Below are 6059 nucleotides of genomic sequence, written 5' to 3' on the forward strand. Positions count from 1 at the left end.
TCTGCCCCTCCCCTACTTGCTCACATGTGCTCTCTAAAATAAACATCAAAAATAAAATAGATCAAAAGGGGTACATGCACCTCAATGTTTACAGCAGCATTATCAACAATAGCTAAACTATGGCAAGAACCCTAATGTCCATCAACTGATGAATGGTAAAGAAGATGTGGCATATACATACAATGGAATACTACTCAGTCATCAAAAAGAATGAAATCTTGGGGCGCCTGGGTGGCTCAGTCGGTTGGGCGGCCGACTTTGGCTCGGGTCATGATCTCGCGGCCCGTGAGTTCGAGCCCCGCGTCGGGCCTGTGCTGACGGCTCGGAGCCTGGAGCCTGTTTCGGATTCTGTGTCTCCCTCTCCCTGACCCTCCCCCGTTCATGCTTTGTCTCTCTCTGTCTCAAAAATAAATAAACGTTAAAAAAAAAAAAAAATGAAATCTTGCCATTTGCAATGACGTTGATGGAGCTAGAGTGTATTATGCTAAGCAAAATAAATCAAAGAACGACAAATACCATGATTTCACTCATATATGGAATTTAAAGAAACAAAACAAATAAACTTATGGGAAGGGGAAAAAAGAGAGAGAACAAACAGGATTGATGGAGGTGGTTGGGGGATGGGCTAAATGGAGGATGGCTACTATGGAGAGCACTTCTTATGATGAGCACTGGTTGCTTTATGTAAGTGATGAATCACTAAATTCTACTCCAGAAACCAAAATCACACTATACATTAACTACCTAATATTTAAATAAAAATTTGAAAATAAAAAATATAGTGATCTAACATATAAATGAAAATATTTTTCAGATATAATCAGTCCCTCTGCTGTTTATCCATGTATAAAACAGAAATTTCCGGGGTGCCTAGGTAGCTCAGTCAGTCGAATGTCCGACTCTTGATTTCAGCTCAGGTCATGATCCCAGGGTTGTGGGACCGAACCGTGTCGGGTTCCACACTGAGCATGGAGCCTGCTTAAGATTTTCTCTCTCCTTCTGCCTCTTCCTGGAGATGGCACACTCTCTCTCTCTCTCAAATTAAAATATATATATATATATATATATTTTTTTTTTTTTTTTTTTTTTTTTCCCCAGGGCACCTGAGTGGATCAGTCAGTTAAGCATCTGGATTTTGGCTCAGGTCATGACCTCACCGTTCAGTGTCAGGCTCTGTGTTAACAGTGTGGAGCCTGCTTGGGACTCTCTCTCTCCCTCTGCCCCTCCCCTGCTCACGCTGTCTCAAAAGAAAAATAAATAAAAAATAAAAGTAAAAACAAATAAACAAAACAAAAAAATCCAAAAATGACCACAGGTTGTGAAGACATTTATCTAAAGAAGATATATAAATGTGGGGCGCCTGGGTGGCGCAGTCGGTTGGGCGTCCGACTTCAGCCAGGTCACGATCTCGCGGTTCGTGAGTTCGAGCCCCGAGTCAGGCTCTGGGCTGATGGCTCGGAGCCTGGAGCCTGTTTCCGATTCTGTGTCTCCCTCTCTCTCTGCCCCTCCCCCGTTCATGCTCTGTCTCTCTCTGTCCCAAAAATAAATAAAAAACCTTGAAAAAAAAAATTTTTTTTTAAATAAATAAAAAAGAAGATATATAAATGAAAAGATGCTTAACATCTTTATCTCTTAAGAAAATAAAAATCAAAAACACAGCTCACAACACAAAACACAAAAACACAGCTCAAAAACACAGTGAAATATCAGCTCACTCCTATTAAGAGGGCAATTATCAAACAAACAAACAAACAAACAGGAAAGTAACAACTACTGGAGAGGATGTGGAGAAAACTTAACTGTTGTACATGGCTAACAGGAATGAAAAATGGTGCAGCAGCCCTGGAAAACAGTTTGTATGTTTCTCCAAAAAGTTAAACATAGAATTACCACATAACCCAGCAAGTCCACTGCTAGGTACCTACCCAAAAGAATCAAAAGCAGGGACTCAAACAAACACTTGTACACCAATATTCACAGTAGCATTATTCACAAAAGTTAATACAAGTATTAAAAAAGAGACAACAGGGGGTGCCTGGCTAGCTCAGTCAGTAGAACATAGGACTCTTGATCTTGAGATCATGAGTTCAAGCCTCACATTGGGCATGGAGCCTACGTAAAAAAAAAAAAAAAAAAAAAAAAAAAAAAAAAAAGATAACAGGTCCAAAATTGAGTCACCTGGGCTAAGCCTACATCACCAAACCAAGAGATAGTATCTACCTACCTACCTAACTGCTTCCCCAAGAATGTAATCTTAACTAGTCGGTCTGGAATTTCCTGGTCAGCGCTAGTGAGGTAATGTGCCTGATAGACTCAGGCTGCCTACCAAAGTATGGTGAACTGCCTGAAACAACCCACTCTTTGCTAGAACTTCCTTGTCCTGCCTCCTTTGGCTTTAAAAGCCTTCCATTTTGCACAGCTCCTCAGAGCTCCTTTCAGTCTGCTAGATGGGATGCTGCCTGATTCATGAATAGTTGAATAAAACCCATAAGACTGTTAAAATTTACTCAATTGAATTTTGTTTTTTTTTTAACAGGTAGAAACAATCCAAATGTCCATCGACAAATAAATAAAATGTTCTATACACATACAATGGAATTCAGCCTTAAAAAGGAAGTAAATTCTGATACAAGCTATAACACAGATGAAACTTGAAAACATGCTACATAAAATAAGCCAAACACAAAAGGACAAATGTTATGTGATTTCACCTACATGAGCTACCTAGAACAGGCAAACTTACAGAAACAGAATATAGAATAAAGGTTACCAAGGGCTGGGCAGGGGAGAAAATGGGGAATTACTGTCTACAGAGTTGCTATTGGGGATAATAAAAAAAAGTTCTCAAAATACATAGCAGTAATGGTGGCACAACATTGTAAATATACTTAATGCCATAAGTTGTACACTTAAAAAATGGTTAAAATCATAAATTGTTATGTATATTTACAATTTTTCCCCCAAGTATAGCTAAAGTAATTTATACTATTATATTCCCCAATATTAAAGTTAGTGTAAAATGAAGAGGAAGCCATGCAGATGGAGGTTATCCATAAGTGATAATAAAAGAAGCTGTCATTGTACTGGTGAGGGAAAATTGACAAGTCATAATGCATTCATTTCAGTCATTTTCTGTCCTAAAAACAATCACATTCTAATAAAAAACACACTATAAAATTTACTTAGTGAAGAATTTTGTGACACTGTGATATGCCTTTCTACACCTAAGGATTTAAGCACACTGTGTCAAAAATCCCTACCTGGTGACACAACTGGAGAAAACACTGCCCTAATTTTAAAGGCAGCACAGATTAATAAAGAAGGGGCTCGTAATGGACATACAAATAGTGACCATTCAATTTCATCAACAAGTAATTAATAAATGTACAGTACCTGTGAGAAACCCAGGCCAACAAGTACCGCTACTATACTTGCAAAAAGCAAAATTGAAGACCTAGCCTTACATTAACCCAGAAAGTCATTAATTCAAACTACCATTTAATGTCTGCCTTTAAAGGTAAGTGCATTTCAGTCATTTAATGTCCACAGTGTACATTATTGTGGATCGGGTTATCATTTTTAGATTATCAGCTCCTTGAAAGGAAGGTAAACGCCCAACTTGAGGTACTACTCTCAAAGATTAGAAGGCACAATGCGGAACCTAATGAAATTCTGCAACGGCCGTTCTAAAAGTCAGTTTGATTTTTAATTGATTACAAATAAAAGTTTACAAATTTCTCAAGTGTGCCAATAGATTCAATTTCCCATATAACCTTATCTCGGAAACCAGTCGCCCCATATGAAACTTAACGCTGTACCCCCTCTGGTCTGCATATTCAGAGTGCATTCTAGACAAGTCCCCAATGTACCAACAGCCCAATTTTGGCTATATTCTCTGAGCGATTTAAGGAAGTCAGCAACCACTCATCTCACGTGATCTTAAAAAGGCGGGGGGGGGTAGTTTAGCCCAGATTAAACCACACTTTTTTTTCTTTGCATTGACTTCACAGAACAGCATCAAGGAAGTGGCAGGGAAGTGGCGCAGTCTGGTGCACAGGGGAGGCTAGCAAACGCGTAGGTTGCTGTGCCTTGGAGTTTGGGGGAGCTAGGAGGTAGGAAGGCACACCCGCTCACGCGCATTGCAGCGACTGAAAAATCGAAGACTGCCACACCCCCCCACCCCCCCGCAAGCAGCCCGGGCAAGGCTTCATCTCTTCAAGCTCGAGCAGAAAGGGGGCCCGCTCTACGTACTAGCCCATCTTCAGGGCACCTCTCCCAGCCTGGGCACCCCAACAAGCAACGCCCTTGAGCACTGCGCGGGTGGTACTATGCCTTGGGGGGCGCAGAGGCGGGGGAGGGCCGCGGCCCTGGGCGACCCGCGCATGCGCAGATAATGGTACCCGTCCGTTCACCTACCGTTGGAACCGCGACGCCCCGTTCCCCGGCCGCGGCCGCTTCTCCAGGACCTGCGGCGACGGCAATAGAACGAGAACTGAGTCCCCGGGTGGCTCCGCGGCCGGCGAGCCTCCTCCTGTGGCGGCCGCTGGCGGGACGCTGAAGCGACGGCTGTGGCGCGGGGCCAGCCCGGTAAGCGACCCCCGGATGCCCCCGGCGGTGGCGGCGGCGAAGACGTGGAAGAGGGGGCAGGAGCGGTGACTGAAGCAGTGGCTGAGGCGCAGACCCTCCCTAACGGCGAGCGGGAGGAGAGCGGAGGGCGGAGGGCGGGCGGGGGACGGACCGGACGTGACGTGCGTGGGAGGGGGCGGGGCGGGCCCGCTTACAGAGGCCGGGCGAGCGAGCCTCGATTGGGGGTTCCCCAAAGCTCCTGGCCTCAGCCCGGGAGTCTGCGTGCTCTGGAGTTAACCTCCTCCCGCCCCAAACTTGGGCCCCTGAGTTAGGGTGCGAGAAGCCGGGCGCGGGCCTGAGGGAGGTATTTGGGGTCCTCAGTTTGGGGAGGTTGGAAAGAAGATAGAAGAAAAAACTGGAAGACCGACGTTTCTCCTGGCCTCTGCTGAGGGGGCCGTGCCTTCCTGCAGAAGACTAGAAAAACCCAGGTGCCCTTATCCAGGTGAGGAGCACGGAGACCTTAACAGAAAACCGCCAAGCACGCCGAAGCAGTGACTCAACGTTCCCATTCCCAGCTTTGGGGGTCAGATCCGGAACCCTGCCCGCCCTCCACCCTTCCTCTTCACTTAAGGACATGCCCTAGACTCCAGAGAGAACATATATGCCTCTGGTGCTAAACCATCGGGGAATATGAAAGTTAATAGGCTACATGTTCACAGAGAGCTTGCTACACTAAACCAGTTTCAAAGGCAGAGCTGCAAGGAGGCATAAAGAATGAGGCGCCCTCTGAGTCTAGGGAGTCGGTACTTCTTGCATAGCCACCCAGACCGACCCTGCAGCTCCCACGAGCTCACAAAGGTGTGAATATTCAGCCAATCTCTTCTTTGCTTTAGTGTGTTAAATAAAGGCTTTGGCATCTTCCATTGAGTAAAACGCAATGTTCTGCTTTTGTACCCCTGGATGGCGGGTAAAGCCACACCTGCAAAAAGAAGTCTGGTTGTCTGTAAAAATACAAATGACCACAATTCGGTTGTCTCCTGCTTGCCTGAGGTGCAAGTTAGTAACCCAGAAAATGTAAAACAAGAACCCTCATAGAACTTGCAACAAATTTTTTTTAAAAAAGCAAAAAAAGTCACCGTGTGAGATGATCTGTAAATGTGTTACAGAGGCCAGAGTAGCTCCCAGATTTCATCAGTGAAATAAGTCATCTGTACCTTCAGTGTCACATGCCTAGTTAATGCTGTCATAAAGGAAGGGTGGGGTCCATAAAGAATCTAGAACCAGCAGAATCTGAATAAGAATGTATTGTGGGCTTCCACTCTGTCCAGGAGAGAGGCTACTGATTCTAATGACCAGGATCAATACCTATTATCAGGACAGGTAAAAATTTAATTCAAATTCAATCCCTCACTCAGTAAATACCCACTGAATGCTTACTGTGTTCTAGTCTTTCAATACTTATAGCAAATAAGATCTCTGCCTTTATTAGAGTT

At 44.4% G+C, this 6059-nt stretch overlaps 1 protein-coding gene across 11 annotated transcripts in view; it reads right to left on the reverse strand.

The window, feature by feature from the left end:
* FAM13B (family with sequence similarity 13 member B) overlaps window positions 1–5781 on the reverse strand; it is an 89805-nt gene extending 84024 nt beyond the window's left edge. For 6 of the 11 annotated variants that reach the window (XM_049649248.1, XM_049649245.1, XM_049649243.1 and 3 more), the window contains exon 1: window positions 4417–4903. The gene's annotated coding sequence lies outside the window, so the exon portion shown is untranslated. Of the gene's footprint in view, window positions 1–4416; window positions 4905–5702 lie in introns of those variants that run through there. The other 5 variants (XM_049649247.1, XM_049649244.1, XM_049649237.1 and 2 more) reach the window with 3 other exon arrangements.
* Between the last annotated feature and the right edge of the window lie 278 nt (window positions 5782–6059).

The sequence above is a fragment of the Panthera uncia genome (assembly GCF_023721935.1).
Source record: "Panthera uncia isolate 11264 chromosome A1 unlocalized genomic scaffold, Puncia_PCG_1.0 HiC_scaffold_17, whole genome shotgun sequence".
NCBI lineage: Eukaryota > Metazoa > Chordata > Mammalia > Carnivora > Felidae > Panthera > Panthera uncia.